Raw genomic sequence first — 13414 nt, 5'->3', positions numbered from 1 at the left:
CTAAAAAGGTAAAAATATCGAAAATCCGGAGGTACCGTTTTATGGGAGCTATGCCTGAGCATGGACCTATGTTGACAATTTTTGGTGGAAAAGTGTTGTGACCCCTAAGAACCTTAACTGTCAAATTACAGCTAGTTCCGTTAAAATTTGTAGTTAAAACCCTCAAAATACCGAAAATGTGGAGGTACCGTTATATCGTGGCTATACCTAAACATGACCCTATGTTTTTAGTGAAGAAGTGTTGTCACCCCCAAGAACCTTAAATGTCAAATTATGGGTAGTTCAGTCAAAAAATGTATGTAAATCCTAAAAATACCGAAAACTGTAAGGTATATGGGGGTTATAGCCGATATAGCCCATTTTCGAACTTGACCTGACTATGAAAAAAAGGCACTCGGGTGCAAAATATAGCGTTCTAGGTCAATTATTGTCGACGCTAGAGTGATTACAATAGACGGACATGGCTAGTTCGGCTCAGAACTTTCGATTTTAACGTGCAAAATGGTCAGAATTTTGGTCAAAGGTCGACCAAAAAATTAAAAAAAATTCCCGGTTTAAGAAAAAGCAGAATTTTGAAATACTTAAATAAGCCCCAAAAATATATGATGTTTGGACCAGATAGAGTGAACACCTATTTCAATAATTGCATTTGGAGAAAACGCATTTAAAGCTTTTATATCTCATACAAAACACAACGGATATTCTCCTTTCGATGCTCACATCTTAGTCAAATTTATGATGCTCGACTTTGCCGCATATTCTATGCCAATAACAAATTTTAAGATTTTTGAAATTTGCAGGTGTAACCCTCGCTTTAGCTCCGAATGTAATTGAAATTTTAAATCGTGTTAACAATTCCCTAAAACTTAATACAAATATACGGGATAAAATTAGCATTCACAGGATCTATAATTAAATATGTTTAACATTGTAATATTTAAATATTGCTATTTATTTTTCTAAATGTCAGGCATTTTTTTATTATCGTATCAACAATCCAGCTAATAGTTCAAATACTAACGCGGCCACCCAAATTCTAGACATAAGGAACTTCGTAAGAACTAAACCTTTAAGTGGCCTAATGAAACTTAAGCCCATTAAGTAACGAAATAACATCCATACTTTGTGCCACAAACAGCAATACCACAGTTTCGTCATTAATTCCCATATTTCTCGATTGAGTGGGGGATTGAGTTCACCTTTCCTATAATGTCAAAGCGAATAAAAGCATTGCACATTTGCTGATGCATGCTGCTGGCCAGAAGAATGCCGAAAGAAAAGAAACGATGAAAAGAAATTAAATAATCGCAAATAGTTCGCTTATCATAGCTAAAGCTGCAAATGCCGATAATGCAACAACAACAACAACAATGGCGACAGCAACATATGCCGCCAAATGCTGTTGCTGCAATTTGAGATGAATGTTGAACGATGGTGAACACTGGAAGAGTGTGGAAAACCACCATCTCAACGGCTGACTGACTGCCTAACTTTATAGCTGCCTGTCCATTCGTCTTTCATCTGTATCTGCAGATAGAAATTGACTAAGCGTTTAATTTTCAAGAAATGAAAAAAAAACGCTGTTGCCTTTGCTATTACTTAGCTGATGTTTTGATGTTTGATGGGGTGCTCTGAACATATTCCTTGTTGGTCTTTTTGTTTCTGTTTTTGCTCTTAAACATACAGAACGCTAATCTTACAAATGTAGTTAAAAAAGATAAAAGCCTAAAATCAGCCAACCAGAAGAACATACAACCAGCAACGAGCCAGTCAGTCAAACAGCCGCAATAGGCTTTTCCTTTGATCGACCACAATGGACACTAGTATACAGAACTACTTTGATGGTGAATATTTTTGGATTCGATTTGGACCTTCTTCTAAAGTTATATAGGCTAACTTGCACAACAAGTCACAGGAAAGGTTAACTTACACTTCTTCCCCATGCACCAGTCGGTGGTATCTTTAGATTGTTCTATGGCAAACTCTTTGAATTATTTAGCGTTTAGGATGCCATTTGCAACATCATCCGTGGTTGTTGGAGCAACGCAAATATGTTCGTTCGTGTATTATTTCAGTTATCAGGTTCTGTTTCCTCTGTATCCAGACTCATAAGTTCTGCAACCTGGACTGGTTGCGTCCATAAAGAATCAGGATACAGGTGAGTGGAGTTAGCTGGACAGCTAAACAAACGCCGCATGGTCCCAATACAAATGCCGAGCACCTGGCATCATTTCGGGCCCAATACTAATTAAGGCGGCTCCATCGGCCGGATTTTAACCGAGCTAAAACCAATCGTGTTGTGGGTGGTTCCCAAGTACGGCATTCACACTGTATCGCAGAGTGAATGCTATCGGTATTTTCAGGATTTTAGATATATTTTTTGACAGAAATACCTATAATTTGACATTTTAGTTTCAAGGGGTCACAGCTCTTCTCCACCAAAAATTGTCTATATAGGTCAATGTTTTGGCATAACCCCATAGAACGACACCTCCCGATTTTCGGTATTTTGAGAATTTAAGCTACATTTTATGACCGGATTTCAGGAATTCGGAAATAATTATTTACATTTTCACCTAATTTCAGCTATAATTTGGCATTTAAGGTTACCAGTGGTCACCAAACTTCTCCATTAAAAATTGAGGGCGTAGGTCCACGGGTTGATCTAGTCCCCATATAACGGTTCCCCTCGATCCTAGTTATTTTGAAGATTTTATATACATTATTTGTCTGAATTTTCTTAAATTTGTAATAAAGGGTTCAAATTAGAAAAAAAAATTCCACCAAAAATTGTAGACATATTGTCTACGTTTGTACGCTGTAATTTAACATATCGGATTAGTAGAGAGAGATCAATAAACGTCTATACCAAAAGTTGTGGGCATATGTCCCTATTTTGGATTGACCGTCATAAAACCGTACCACCCGAATAAAGGTATTTAGATGTTATTTTGAATTTAGGGCAAGATTGGATGTAATTTGGTATTTAGGTTTCAAAATGATTAAAAACTTCAACACTAAAAATTGCTGACATATGTATGTCCACGTTTTGGTATGTCCCCATATAACGGTATCACCAGTTTCAGATAATTTTAAGTTGTTAGCTGATGTAATTAGCTAAAATTAGGTATTTGGGGTACCCAGTGGCCAAAAAACTTCTGCCCTCACACTGTGCACATTGGTACTTTCGCAGCAGAAATAAAAGTTGGGGGTATAAAAAGTTTGGCCCGGCCGAACTTAACGCTTTTTTTTACCTAATACCTTAAAATTCCCGAAGGTTTGTCTGATATGGAACTTTGTCCTGGCAGCGAATTTCTTCTGCGATGGATGGTGTATGGTATCCAAGTCCAGCATTCATACTGTAACTCTGTACTGCATGCGCGACTGTCTCAGTGTGAATGTTATCCAAGCCTGCCTAATAGGCTCGTTGATTTAGAGGTTCTCGTTTATACCTTTGGACCTCTCTCTCTCACTCTAGATCGTGAAGATCTCTCTTTACGTGCATGGGCGGGGAAGTCTTTCCATTACAATGGTGCACAAGAAGAGAATGCTATTTTGGGTTTTTGTATGGGGAAGAGAGTTGTAGTTAACTTTTTCGTAAAGACGCGTGCATGGCTGTTCCATTAAATGATAGAAAAGCTCACACCCAAACAGGTACTGAATCGACAACATCCTGTTGTGCTGATGTACCGGTAAAACCTTCGTCTCCTCATGAAGATGGTTCACTGGTGTCATGAAGAGTCACTCTGCTACAGTCCTCAGTGCGACATTCTGTCAAGTAGTTCTAACATTTGCATACCACGCTGGCGCCGCATAGCTTCCAAGAGACCGGCCTATTGCCTTAAGAGGTCACCAAGGTTTCTTTGTCAGCACATCAAGTGCTGCCGGCCAGCGACTTGAGGTCATTGTTCCTACTTCTGATCTTATCGCCAATAGCTGTAACTTGCGCGGACGACTTAAACAAGCCATCGAACGTTACATCCAATATTTTGTGGTAATCACTAAGGTGGGAATCAGTACACTATCGACCAATATGTTCAGATCCTCTTTTCAGCCGTCCAAGTGTTGAACAGTGTGGCAGTGGATTTAGCGGCGGATATTTTCATATTTCTCAGATGGTAGAACTGCAGTAGAACATGCAACCTCTCACATATGTCATCGACGTTAGGTCCCGACGCCAAGATCGTACAATCGTCCGCATAAATATGATCTCTATACCGTCTGAAGGAATTTCAGAAAGTTAGACGTTTAACAGTACTGTAGGTATCACCCGCCTAGGGAAACTCACTGTTTCATTCTACGGGTTTTGAACTTCTTGTTTCTGCATTCCACAAACTACTGGCGTCCGCATATATAGGTGATTATCCAACGTTTCAAACATAGCTGGAGAGTGGTCTTCGCTATGTCCTCGGACAGCTTGGTATGGTTGACGGTATTAAATGCCTTCGATACGTCAAATGCCACCATAACTATTCGGTCGCACGATTCAGTATTCTGCTTATATGTGTGGATATGGCATCTTATGGCATCTTTTGTAGTACTATGGATTTTCCGGAATCCATCGTGGGGAGGAGTAGTGCATCTATAATTTTTCCTACTAGCGACAGGAGTGAAATCGGCCTGTACGATTCACTTCTGCTGGTATCCTTGCCACGCATCAGTAGCGGGACCTCTCTGCAAACTTTCCAGGCTTCTGGTGCAATACGGGTGGCTAACGATAGGCTGAGAACATTTGGTAAATGCTCAACTACGGGTTCATCCAATTGCTTAAGCATTACCAGTGTGGGTCCAACGCTTTGGATGATTTCGCGTTTCTGGTGACGTCGGCAATATCGCCCATTGTAAATTGTAGTGGTACCTCCTCGATTGTGTGGGCTCTTCTTATACTCCTCTTCGCCCTGTCACTCTAGGGTTGCTCTATAAACTGCCGGTTTATTTCAGATTTCAGGTTTTACTCTTTCACTAACACAGCATTTTAACTCGCCCCAACACACCAACAGTACCGCACTTTAAAAATTCAGGAGTTTCTACAAGAAACCGAAGAGGTCCTTAAAAATTTCGGTACTTACCGTTCCCCCCGTTAAAAATAGAAGAAATTTACATGTTCCAATTGGCTTTTAATTTAGACCTTAAATCCTCAGAAGATATAAAAGCTTAATTTAAAACTGTTCACCTCAATTCACGTAATACAATTTATTACCTTACGCAGCCCTAATAGTAGGTATTTCCAACACTACCTCCATAACTAAGCCCGCACCGACCTCCGTACCTAATTTCAGATTTTTTACGCATTTCAAAAAACTCCTTACCTAAACACAAACACTGATCCCAATCCAAAAATTCGAAATTCCAGCCATATTCAATATACAATACTAAAATGGTATACGTTTCAAAAAGTACCTCCCAACCGACTTTCACTTTTCTAGCTCTATCAGTTCGTCTAAAACAAATTATAGTATTTTTGGTATACATTCGTTCGAATTTTCAAAACCTCCCCCTTATCTCTACTCTAAACACCAATTGCCATCTTAAAACCAACGTGTCAGCTCTTCACCTTTGCACAACGACAATTTGTACCAAACCATTTATTACTTTTCGTACGCATTTCCACACTAATATCCATATCTCAACCCTAGCCATGTCCGTCCGTCTGTATGGCTGGTGCGCACGATAACTCTCGAACGGATCAACAAATTCGTACCAAATTCTGGGTATCGTAAAATTTTGTCCAAACTTAGTTTAAGTTCGAAGATGGGCCATATCGGTACACTCCTTCGTGTACCTACCTTCCCCACAAAAGTTAAAAATGTTTCTGTGAAATGGTTTAAACGATAACTTTCGAAGGGAGCAATCGATTTGGTCCAAACTTTGCACCTCGTATTATTCCTTCCAGATATAGATCGGTTTCGAATATGGACTATATCGGTCTACTCCTTCGGGTACCCACACAAAATTCGGATAAAGTGAAGTTTAGGTGCTCCTCTCGGATCGTTTTGAAATTTGTTTCAGTAAGTTGTCCTTGCGGTTCCCTTTGCGACGGTACAATATTTTCTGGCGCAAGTCCATACTGCCTGAGATATTGACCTAAAAGCTTCTAGAAACCCTGGGGGCACCAACCAAAATGGCAAATCCGCAAGATATTTCTCGCAGGGAGTTTCTGATTGGTGCAGACTTCGCACATCATATTATTTCATCCAGTCATGTATGAGGTTGGAATATGGACTATATCGGTCCACTCCTTCGGGTACCTCCTACACAAAATTCGGATAAAGTGAAGTTTAAGAGCTCCTCTCGCGTCGTTTTGATTCTTTTTTTAGTAGATTGTTCTAGCGACCTTATTTACAACGGTACATTCTTATTCCGGAGTAAGTTAATACTTCCTGAGATAATGAGATAACTTTTTGGAAAGTTTGACAGTTTTGTAGCCTAAGCGTACTCAGGACTGTTTGGCATACGACCATATGTTGGGTTGTTTACAGTGGCTCGATTGAGACACCTCCAAAACATTGCTTTTGAACGCTTTTACAGCATATTCTGGCTACGAAAATCGTTGACATTTTTTTTGATATGCTGGAATCAAATGAAGTCACTGGATCCCCAGTCAGGGCTGTACGGCACATGACCCATCAATTCAACGTTTTGTCCGGTCAAACAGGCGCTGGTTTAAATCGATGTCTGAGAGCTCGCATTGAAATTGTGCAGAACGATTCGTCTTCTCTTGTTCGTTTTTCTTATTTTTCAGGAGACTTCAGGCAAACAACAAGCCGTATATGTACCACACGGTCAGTTTTGGCGAAGAAACAGGAGACAATTTACTTTGAACGTCTTATTCCATGAACAACTTTCTTTGGATTTAGCTCGCTTTCGAAGACCCAAACGGTCGACTCCTGTTTTGTTTCTGGCTCCAAAGCATATATCCAAGATTCGTCATCTGTGACGATCTAGTAAATGTCATTTGAAGCACCGCGATTTTTTTTATTCACACCAACCCACAAGAACTTTTTTTTTTTAGCGATTGACCAATTTTGCTGGATCTAACGAAAAAAAAAAATCCATTTTGACACCAGGTGTTCATACCATATTAAATGTTAGTTGGTGGAAGAAATTCACAAGGGTGCCACTATCTCACCGTATATGACATGACGATCTTGTATTATTCGTTCACGCACGGCTTAATTTTTTTTTTCTGGCACAGCGGCCGTTTTTGGACGACCCTGACGACCTTCATTTTTTAGCGATTTTCGGCCACGATTGAATTCATTAAACCAGTTTTTCATAGTGCTATGGGATGGTGCTTTATCGACATACAAAGATTTAATTGGATCAATGCACTCTTGCCGTGATTATCCACGTCGAAAGTTTTGAAAAATTATCGGACGAAAATGTTTACAAGTAAATTCAATTTTTTGCAAAGTGATTTTTTCGAGTCACTGCAAACAACCCAACACATGCTCGTATGTCAAACTGTCAGCACATCTGACTGATACTTTCTCACTTGTTAATTTAGATTTTTAGACTAGAAAATCCAACATCCATTAGATCTTCACGTTATATCCCATCGTGAGTAAGACTCGGAAGAAGTAGATCTATACCTAACACCTATCAGTGTCTGAACCTGTCTGAATTTGGTATCCCCTAAAAAGCGGTCCTCCTTAGATACAAAAGCAACAGTTCTCTGCAATTCGGTATAAAAACGAAATTTATGTAGTTTAGTGTAACCGACAAAACTTTTCAACCACACTCGCTCCCTGGAAATGAAAAGTAAAAACGTATGTTCCGACCACAATGTAGAGCAACACAAGAATGTAGGACTCCTTTTGATGCGCACACAGAAATATTCTGTGCTGCAATTGAGGATGCATGACGACAGCGGCATGGTAGGAGAGGAACAGACAACAAACATACGGACAAACGACTGTCGTTTAAAAGCGACATGAACAACAGAGTGCCAGAGCCCAAAGTAAGGCATTACTACTTCAGGTTTAAGGTACATATGAAACTGCGGTTGTTGTTATTGGTTTTTATTAGCATTGTTGTTGTTGCTTTTCACATTCGCTCAAGAAATGCCAAAGTGCATCAGACACTAAAATGCAGAAAATTAAAACTGGCTTTTAATAATCTTTAAAGCTTTCTGCGTTCGTTCTGCTTAATCGCACACCATGCCATTCGTTCTTTTTTGTTGTTTGCGGTTGGCCCACAGATGTAACTGGGGCCCTGTGTACAGATGAAGACCGCATAAAGACCACATAATAAAGTAAACAGAGAAATGTTTTTTTTTCTTCGCCAGATAACATTTTCCAAGTATGATCGGACGTTTGGTATCTTTTTGAAAGGTGCCTACCAACCAGTCTGCCATCCAGCTATCCTTCCTACCTACGTAGCAACATTTGTCCAAACGTTCATACGAATGTCGGACTTCTTTTTGTTTTCTTCCTTTCTCTTCCTCCTCTTCCTTCTCCGGTTAAATGATCGGAAATAGACGGGAATATAAAATATGCTGCATTTATTAACCATTACCCGTGATAAGCATGAAGAAAAGCTTCGATGAGTTCTTTAGTTAATGACCGAACACATTTCATGGTATTAATTTCAATCAAATTCCTTGGCTTGATATGCACTTTTGGTTGCGAAGAGAAAAAAAGGAAACGACGACATTCGAATAGAGATTAGATCAAGTGATAATAGGCAATCTGATGAATTTGACAGGTGAAAAAAGCGTTTGCAAACAGAAAAAAATCCGCATGGGATTAAAATTCACATTTAATTGCAGATCCCTTGTCATGAATTTTAAATGTAGAGAACTGAGGTTGATATTATTTGGTGGTGCGCACTAATCACTGAGACAATTTTCACCCACCGAAACGAATGGATTCATATCAATCCACGTCGACCGGTTCTATATACCGGTTTGTATTTGTGTATTTTTTTCAACATGGGAGCGGATATTTATTCAGGAATGTCTGCTACGAGTTCTTTTGGTCCGTGCCGTAATAGAGATGATTCCCGGGCCAGTATGAATCTGTTCTGTTTGTCAGATCCGCATCCACCACATGTCAGCAACGGTGAGATTTAAGGGATATGGGGAATGGGTGCACTTCCGAGTGTGTTCTGGCCTGAGTCGTACCCAGGATAACTGCATACATATGTTGCTGCTTACTGCGCCAGATCATCTCCCACTGTGTGTCTCCAACTTCGTCGTCCGACTCTTTGTCGTCGGCAACAACAAATCCACATCATAACCTCTGAACTTCGTCCTTTTGAGAATCAGCAAAGGTTTCAGAGAATTTACCAATCAGCGCTCCAGATAGCTCCTACTCCCTCAGATCCTCGGGAGAACTTTGCGGGACATAATCACTGCAGCAGCCGGTCGTACATACCTGCTGGTCGAATATCGACCAATCAAACCCCGAAATCAGACCAAATTTCCCAGCAGAGGCGACAGGAATAGCAAGTGAGTGTGATGAGCTTCGTCGTACGAACCCTGAAGACCGAAGAGTTGGAGAACTTACTGTTTTAGTCAAAAGGCTAGTAGGTGAACATAAGCGGAAACAGTGGAAAAGAATTAAGTAAAGTATGGTCAACGGTAAAATCAATGTCAAACATGAGAAAGAAGGATGATACAAGGCTGTTTAACCAGAAGTTTATAGAGCACCCCGAGAGTGATAGGTGAAGAGCAGTGTGCTTTTCCCTCCCAGCCGAGGTGGTAGCACCACAACTTACGAATGACGATGGTGCAGACGCAATCCGAAACTCGAAATCATCCAAAGCTTTGGACCCACACGAAAGATCAATGGTAATGCTAAGCAACGCCCTATCCACACATATTAGTAGAGAACTGAACCAGAACAGGCAGTGCGACCGAACAGTTATGGTGGCATTTGACGTATCGAAGGCCTTTGATACCGTCAACCATGCCAAGCTGTTCGAGGACATATAGAAGACCATTCTCCAGCCATGTTTGGTAAGTTGGATAATCAACTATACGTGCGGACGCCATTCGTTTGTGGAATTCAAAAACAAGAAGTTCTAACCCCATAGGGAGATACAGGAAGCTTCTCTTCTTTTCTACTAAAAACTTTAGAAAGGTTGCCGGACTTGGAGGTTACAACTTATATAAATCGCGACTTCATAAGCAACTCGCAACATGCTTATGTAAACGGGAAATCTACAGAAAATAAGGAAGTCAGTCAGTGGAGACTTCACACAGGATGGAGTTTTATTTTCTTTACCCTGGTTCCTGGTGGTGAATGAGATACTCAAGAAATTTGAGAGATAATGAACTAGGGTAGTTACCTATGCAGATGTCGTAGTATTCTAATTAGGGTCAAATTTTTGTCTACGCTTTCTGAACTGATGAAGGTGCATTGGTAAAACACTTACGTTGGGCTCTTCATTATGACCTTGGTGTGAATCCAGCAAAAAACGAAAAATAAATATTGTTGATTCTGTGTCAATTGAATCTCTCTACAGAGGCAAAATATCTGGGAGTGGTCCTTGACCATCAGATAAGATGGAAAAGGAACACTGAGGGGCCTAATTGCACTTTATTCCGGTAAGAACTCCATAGGCAAAAGATAGGGTCTCAGGGCAACAACATTTAATATTGCAGGCTATTTGAGGAAGAGGCCGAAACAATCGAGCACCATCTCTACCCATGCCCTAGACTGTAAGTCAGAAGACATAGGCTGTTTGCATAAAATTGCACTCCGTTCTCTTATTTTCCCTCCATAGACACTGCAGTCCTGTTAATCTACTGAAGTAGGCCTAAGAAGCTATGGGGCGAGTCATTCTGGACTAAGCCAGTTCATCCAATTACCTTCTCTACCTCGTCTCTCTGTTACATCTACTTTCCTTCTACCTCTTTCCTGCCAACTTCCTTCCAACCACTCTTTTTACGGCAGCTTCGCATCCTATAATCTAACCAAACCAAGAACATGTTGCTGGCAACTGACGAATTTGGCTGGGGATTACTATTTTCTTCGATTCTGGCGGCTGCATCGTCCGCATCTTCACTGGGCTAAAATCACTAGTGTTTGCCTTGGCAGCTGGCGTTCTTCTGCTGCGATGGATGGGAGGGGGTTGTCCTCGAGTACGGCATTCACACTGTATATCTGTACAGCATACGCCACTGCCTCAGTGTGAATGCAGTTCACGCCTGCCTGATAGGCACGTTGGTCTACAGATTCTCGTTTATACATTTGGACCTCTCTCTCGATCATGAAGATCCCTCCAGACGTGCCTGGGTGGGGAAGCCTGTTCATTAAAATGTGACAGGGATGCTCACGGCGATAACTCCCAATTAGGGACTGCATCGACAACATCCTGTTGTGCTGATGCATCGGAAAAATTTTGGTCTTTTCATGAAGTTGTTCCACTGGTGTCATGTGGAGGCACCCTGTTGCAGTCTCAGGACGGTATTCTGCCAGGTTTAAATATTCTTCCACTGCGTAGCGCTAACATTTGCATTCCACGCTGGCGCCGCATAGCTTACCACACGTGATGACTAATCATGCTATCGAACTTAACACCTAATATTTTGGGTTAGTTAGTGGTCGGAATCAGGAAACCCTCGGTCAATATCTTCAGTCGGAGCCACATTTCAGCCTTCCAGTGGTGAACAGTGTGGCAGTGGATTAAGCGAAGGATATTTTCATATTCCTCGGAAGGAAGAACTGCACTAGGTCAGCTATGTAGAGATTTAACCTATCACACATGTAATCGACGATAGGACCCGACGCCAAGATCGTAGATTTACCGCATACAATACGATTTCTTTGCCGTCTGGAAGGTGTCGAATTTTAGAGAGATAGACGTTGAGCAGTTCTGGAGACATCACCTGGCCTTGGGAAACTCTCTGTTTCACTCCACGGTTTTTGGACTTCTTTTTTCTGAATTTCACATACGATTAGCCTCCGCACATATAGTTGATGATCCAACGTTCCAAACACGGCTGGAGAGTGGTCCTCTCTATATCCTCGAACAGCTTGGCATGGTTGACGGTATCGAATGCCTTCGATAGGTCAAGTACCACCATGACTGTTCGCTGGCGTGAACTGCGCTATTTTAGTTCCCTACTGACGTGTGTGGATATGGTGTGTAATGTTGTTGTAGTAATATGAATTTTCCGGATGATAACGGGAAAACTGCTTCTCATCGTTGGGTGGAGCAGTACCTCTAGAAAATTTGCTACCAGAAGTGAAATCGGCCTGTACGATTCACCTCTGCTGGAATACTTGCCAGGCTTCAGTAGAGGAACCACCCTGCCAAATTTCCAGACTTTTGGTCCAACATGAGTGGCATACGATAGCTTGACATCACATTTTTCGATTTTTGTCCACTGCGGCCACACTGTGTGCCGTTGACACATCCTTTTTCCCCTTATTCGAGAGTTGCCCACAATTTACCTAATCCTGTGCCAATGTTGCCACTTTTTCGGATTATGTTCGCCTACTAGCCTGTCGAGTCCAAGAGTGTGTTCTCTAATTCTTGGGTCTTTAGGGTTCGTTTGACTGAGCTCGTCACGGTCAGTTGCTAGTGCCTTCGCCTCTGCAGGGAAATTTTGCTTTCGGTATGAATCTTTAGTTTTAAATCTAATTAAAAATAATAATCGCCATTACAGGCTACCACCTTTAATCTAAATATGATAACTAACCTTTTTTCAAAGGTCCATCAAAGACTATTTATAAAAACGGCGCCTCCTCAGCTTCATCATACCCACTTGCTCTCAATTCCTGTTCAATTATTTTTTGTCCCTTTAGAAAGAAATGTTACTGCGCCAACAATCTGTCTTTATAAAAGAAACGGAATGGAGCAGCCATATCACAGAAAGAAAGAAAAACAAAAACAACAAAAAAACGGAAAACACCAAAAGTCAATTAATTAGTTGAGATCCAGTAGAGATTACAACTGTATTAATACGACTGCATCCATTTAACTCAAAGTATGAGTACCACCACCATCGGGACTGGATAAATAAATGCAAAGCAAGCTGTTTTACTTAAACTACCTACCAAGAGTACGTATTTACAGCACAAAAAAAGGTCGACATGCTAAACAGGGTTGCCATTTATTTGGAACGTTTTTGTCCAGTAATTATAAGGTATAGCATTAAGGGTGTTTATTGCCCCTTTGTTAAGCAACGCACACATAGGTAAAGGGTTTCTGGTTTGTTGTTACAACAGCGTATATGGTCTGATCCAATAACTTCGTTGATCTGATTCCTTATTCCTTACTTACTGTATTATTTTAGTTTTTACTTATTGACTGTGACGAGTACTTGTAGTAATTCGAAAGAATTTGCTTTCGAATGTTCCAAAAAAATGCCATAAGAAAATAAATTATAAATAAGCACAAACTCTTGGGCGAGAAGTAATCGGTTCGGTTACATCTATTAAAAAAAAACGACAAAATCAAA

Source organism: Musca autumnalis, unplaced genomic scaffold (genome assembly GCF_047663935.1).
Source record: "Musca autumnalis isolate F117 unplaced genomic scaffold, ASM4766393v1 scaffold_3, whole genome shotgun sequence".
In the NCBI taxonomy this organism is placed as follows: domain Eukaryota; kingdom Metazoa; phylum Arthropoda; class Insecta; order Diptera; family Muscidae; genus Musca; species Musca autumnalis.
This window is presented reverse-complemented; position numbering follows the sequence as displayed.